Genomic DNA, 6080 nt, shown 5'->3' on the forward strand with positions numbered 1-6080 from the left:
TTCTATTCTATCTTTAGGAAATCTTAATTATGAAATCATGGAGTTGAAAAATATCTTACAAGTCATCTAGTCCAACCCCTTTATTTTACAAATAAGGAAATTAAGTTACATAAATTGCCCAAGATCGTATAAAGAAGTTATATAAATTAGACAAGATAAGATTGAAACCTAGGTCTCCTAACTACTAAGCTTATTCTTGATCCACCACACTGTCTTCCTCTCAACAAATTAAGACTTCCTCCTTTTTATCTAGATATACAATTATGTTAGTGTAGCCAGAGCGAAAACCTAGCTTGTAGTTTGGAACTTGGGACACCAGAATCCTAGAGTGATACCAGATCACATGGATTCCAGCAACCCTAATGATGATGGTGACCTCTAACCAAGAACCAACAAGTATATTGGGGGAAAGGGATTGTTGAGAATCTTTTGACAAAAGGAAAATCTCCATGGCACTCAAAGTCCAAGAAGAAGAAATATCTAAGGGGCAGCTAGGTGGCGAGTTGATAGAGCACTGACCATGAAGTCAGGAGGACCTGAGTTCAAATCTGGACTCAGATACTTGACACTAGCTGTGTGACCCGGGGCAAGTCATTTAATCCCATTTGCCTAGCCAAAAAAGAAAAAAAAGTATCTAACAAATTGTGGAGGTTTTTCTCCTATAGTTCAGCCAAATAGTTCAGCTTTTCTTCCTAGGTAACCTGATGAAAAGAGGTGAAGGTGTATTGAGCTATAAAGATACATTTTCTTATGTTTCTGCACCACCCTCTGATGCATAAGCCTTCCATTAGACCAGGAAGGCAGAGAAAAAAGTTTATGGTGTAGATAAGGGGTGGAGAACCTGTGACCTTCTAGATCTTTAAGTGCAGCCTTTTGACTGAATCCAAATTCTTGAGGCCTTAGCACTTAAGGATTTAGAAGGCCACATATGACCTCAAGGTCACAGGTTCCCTCCCCCACCCCATGTAGATCATAATTTCCCAACATGAAAATATGGTTTTGCAGACTTCTTATGTCCCCTCCCAATGCATTTATACAACTCCTCTGTGATTCTGAGATCCATAAATTTTTAAAGTTGGAAGAGACTCAGAGGCCATCTAGTCCATGTGCACCTGAACAATAATTTCCATGACAACATATTCAAAATGTAGTCTTCTAGCCTTGCTTGAAGACCTCCAGTAAGGAGAAAAACCCATTCCTCCAAAAGCAGCTCATTCCTCTTTGGGATAGCTCTAAATTTCATCAAATGTAAATCTGCATCTTTGCAGCTTCCACCCAGTGCTCTTACTTCTTCCCTTTGGGACCAAGGAGAACAATTCTAATCCCTCTCCCAAATGGCAGTCCTTCAAGTACTTGAAGAAAGCCATCACGTCTTCTGTTCTCCAGGCCAAACTTCCCCAGGCCCTGCAACTCATTCATATATGGCAGTCCCTTGAGGCCCTTCACCATCCCAGTGGTTCTCTAGACATTCCACCATGTATCAGTGTCTTTCCCAGAGCAGAAATACTGATTAAGCTGCATCTGAACTAATTAAGCTCATCATTACAGTCTTTCATGAGCTTTTGGTATCCTGAGAGTGTCATCTAGTTATGTTAACTGTATTTTCTTTGTGTCATCTGCAAATCTGAAAAACATGCCACTTATTACTTTATCCAAGTGATTGATGAAAGTGTTGAACGTGCAAGGGCAAAGGAAAGATTACTGAGACATTCTACTAGAACCCTCCCTCCAAATTGGCATCAATTTATTAATGATTACTTTTAGGATCCAGTCAGGTTCTGGCTCATTTCCTATATCTGAATTTACATTCTTCAAGATTCTAGATAGATGATAAGTAGATAGATAGATAGACAGATAGATAGATAGATAGACAGGTAGATAGATAGATAGATATTATTCTGAATTTAAGAAATAAACATTTCCATAACGTAGCAGAATAGAAAAAAAGATGATTTCATGTGAAACTGTAAATCTATTATATACAATTTGCTATTCTTTTAAAATATGTATTAAAGTTATCATGTAACTTTTTTCCCTTTTTTCTTCCCTCCCTCCTACCCTATAGATGGCTACCATTAGACACAAAATATGTGTGTATTTGTATATATGTGTATATATACACATATTCACATATATATGCATATATATGTAAAATCATTCTATACATACTTTGTATTTATCAGTTCTTTCTCTGGATGCAAATAGCATTTTCCTTCATAATAGGTCCTACTGTAGTTAATTTGGATATTTACAATAGTCAAAATGAAGATTCTTTCTCTGTTGTCAAACTGAACACAATTCACGCAAACAGTTTTATATTCTTTGATATTTGTCTCTTGACCTACACAGTATTAGTAACCAAACTCTACTTACAGCTACGTTAATACTGGATAGGATCTTTCCCCACTTCATCCCACCCTTTCCCCACCCCTACCCCAGTCCCACCCAACATTATAGAAGAAATCAATAAATTCTTGAGTTTTACAAATGTGCATCTCAAAATTCCTCCTTTTTCCTCTTCTTTTATCTTTGGTCTTCAAATGATTTCCCAGCAACTACTTTCCTGAGCAGGAGTGTCTCTTAGCTCAGAGGCTAACACCACCATAATGTTATAAATATCAAAGGAGAAAAGAAGAAAACATGTGATGCCAAGTTCTATTCCTAGGGGATAAGCATTTTTTTTTAAGTCTGTGGCCAGCAGCCAAGACTATCAGTCTGAAGTGTGGTCATGGCTGAGAGGTAAATTAAAAGATTGATGTGTATTTTACTGACTTCCCGCCCTGTTCACAGACACAAGCACAGTGCAGTTCATACACTGCAAGATGAGATGCATATATTCATATATATTTAAGTTCCTATTACCACAGCTACTGCTACTCTATATTTTTGCTTGTAAAATGAGTGACAAGACTTTATATATGTTCCTTATTCTTGTTTTAGATGATTTTGTTCTCTTAAACCTCTGTCAGTCCAAGTGGGCATATGTCTACTGTACAGTTTTCTGTTAAAAGCCACATCCAGAGGCATAAGTAGGAATTATTTCACTTAGGGCAAAAACAGCTGGGCAGGGAGCAACACAGAGGACCACGTGACCAAGGATGTAGTCATATTAGAGGATGCAGTGACCTGCCCTGCCAGAAAAAACTATCCCTCCACAGATTAGAAGGCACAGAAGGGACCCTGGGAGAAGGTCACCATGGTGAGAGGAAACATATGTCTGTAGTAGCCTGAAAAGAAGTCCCAGGGAGATGCAAGCCAGTAGAGGACTGTGAGGTAAGGTATAGGAAGAAGGTGTCCTCAACTATGTCAACACCTTAGGACAAAGTCTCATCACCTTGGGGCCAATCATGACTCTTTTATCTCCAAAAGAGAATTCGATTTGCTATTACTTCTGAAAAAGTCAAAAAACTGTTTGTAAGATCCAAATACAAGGAATGAGGCCTATATATTCTATAAGATTTTAAAGAACAGCTAACAGGTTTTCTTTTTTTTTTTTTCCTGTGGGTCTTATAGGTTGGAGGAGGCTTCATCAGCATAATGTGAGATGAGATGTGAGCTGGAATTGGATTTAAATACCAAGGAAATATATGGGAAATGTTGAGTATGGGCAAGCTGGCTCAATTAATGCTTCAATGCTTTCTCTCCTATGTTTGCTTTGTCATCTGGAAGTAACCATAGAATGAATCAGCCTTGAAATATTTCTTAGATGGGAGAACAATGTCCCTACCACAGAAGAGGATATTTCAACAACAGAGATGGATCCTGCAATGCCCAATGTCCCAGGGAAGCCTAGCAAGATCTTTCTTAATAGGAACCACTGATTGGTTTTTGACCCAATTGGTGTCCATTTAGCAACATTTTAAAAATTTAATTAGGAACACAAAATACCACCTTGCTGGGAAAGGAACAACCTATTTTGTTTCTATTTCTCTGCCAAGGAGGATGATTTTTAGATTGGAAAAAAAAGAACAAAAATGGTTAATGGGAAGTTGATAAGCAATGTGTATAAGGACATAATGAGAACACCTAGCTGCCCTTAATGAATTCAAGTCACCTGACCCAGATGAACTAATTAATGTGACTGCTGAACCACTGACAGTGCCACTGACATGGGAAAATGGAGATGATACCATGTAGATGGACAAATGCCCTGAATTTTTTTTAAAGGAAAGAAAATAGAATCTGCATGCTATAGACCTGACATCAATTCCTGGGAGAATTCTTAAATAAATCATTTAAGCAAGTGGATAGGTAGATGGTTTTAGAGCATCTAGAAAAGGAGGCAGCAATTACAAAGAGCCATCACGGATTCACAAGGAGTAGGTCATGATCTCTATGTTTAAGTATTTGAAGGATAACCATTTAAAAGAGGGATTAGAGTTACCCTTTTTGGCCTTATAGAGCAGAACTAGGAAGAACAGGTGGAAATTTTTTTAAAAAGGCAAATATAGACCTGATGTCGGGAAAAACTTCCTAGTATTTACAACTTTGCAGAAGTGGAATAGTCTATCTTATAAGGTAGTGAACTGCCTTTCACTGGAAGTCTTCAAGTAGAATCTGGATAACTAATTGTTGGGTATGTTACAATAGGGATTCCTTTTCCAGTGGGATTTGGACTGGATGACCATTGAGGACTCCTTCAACTCTAAAATTCTGTACTTCTATGGGCTCATAGAAAGTAGATGTTCCCTTGAACAACACAGATTTCAACAATCCATGTTCCTCCTTGATGCCTCTGTCTACTGTGCCACCTACCTACCTCCCCACATTGGGAGGTTACATCATGGTTACAGCATGGCAGAGAGATAGGAAGATGCACCTTCCTTCTAGCCATCATCATGACCTTCTGCCCTCTTCACAGGAACCTTGGACCCTATCCCTGGAGCCACCTTGGGCTCTGATTGGTGAGCTTTCATCATGCTTGTCAGAAACCTGAATAGAGTACTTTTTAGGGTTACCTTGTACACAGTCCCCATCCTTTTCCACCTCTCCTTTATATATTGTCTTCCTTGAGGGAAGGAACCATCCTGCTCATTTGTATTCGTACCTTAGTACTTAGCCCAGTGGTTGGCACATGGTAAGGGCTTAATAAATGCTCTGTTTAGATGTTTATGAAGTATCACGATGCCTTGGAGAATTTAACCATTTCATCCATTTTTTTAATTCATTCATTTAAATGGCCAATAAACTTTCATTAAAAATGTAATAAGTTAAAACATTCTGCTGCTGCGAAGTTTAAGAAGCACTTGCTTAAACAACAGTACTCTGTTCCTTGACCAAATATGATGATACTCTGGTGGAGAGAATCATGCATGCTTACCCACTCAGCTGTGGCTGGCAAGAGCTGTCCTCTGTTCCAGGAACCATTAAACAATTTTTGTCTACTATGGGTGTTGAGAGCAGTAAGGGCTAAAAGATTAAACTCATTCCTACCTCCTTTGGTGAGCTAAAGGCTATTCTCACCATGGCCCTTAACTAGACTTCTGCTATATTTATGAGCTTATATACCTTAAAAAAGGAATTGCCCCATAACACAGTCCCTCATTTAGTAAAGAGTCCAATTCCTGATTTAATGGAGAGAGAATAGAAAGTAGTTTACAACACATTTTTAATTCAGTAACTAAATTTGTTTATTAAAATTATGTCTGGCTACAGGATGATAACTTCAGGAAGCCTGCTGTTGCTCTTCACAGGGTATCTCTAGTGGAGATAGAAGAGATGTCAAAAAAGCACCAAATTCCATTCAAAGGTGAAATAGTTTGCCTATCTTCAAAACAGCATGGGAAATCCTGAGTTCGATGATAAAGAATATAAAATGGAGAAAGCATCCAGGGAACTTTGATCATGCACACTGAGTAAACTGTCCATAAAGAAATGAAAAGGAAAGAAAAAGAAAGGAGAGGAGAGGACAGGACAGGACAGGACAGGAGAGGACAGGAGAGGGGATGGGAGGGGAGGAGAGGGAGGGGAGGGGAGAGCAGAGGGGAGGGGAGGGGGAGGGGAGAATCTGAAAACAGATATAAAGGCTCTAAGTTGGAAAGGACTTCAGAGGCCATCTAGCCTAAGCCCTAGCCAATGAA

The sequence above is a fragment of the Phascolarctos cinereus genome, unplaced genomic scaffold (genome assembly GCF_003287225.1).
Source record: "Phascolarctos cinereus isolate Bilbo 61053 unplaced genomic scaffold, phaCin_HiC Scaffold_3;HRSCAF=262, whole genome shotgun sequence".
Classification (NCBI taxonomy): Eukaryota; Metazoa; Chordata; class Mammalia; order Diprotodontia; family Phascolarctidae; genus Phascolarctos; species Phascolarctos cinereus.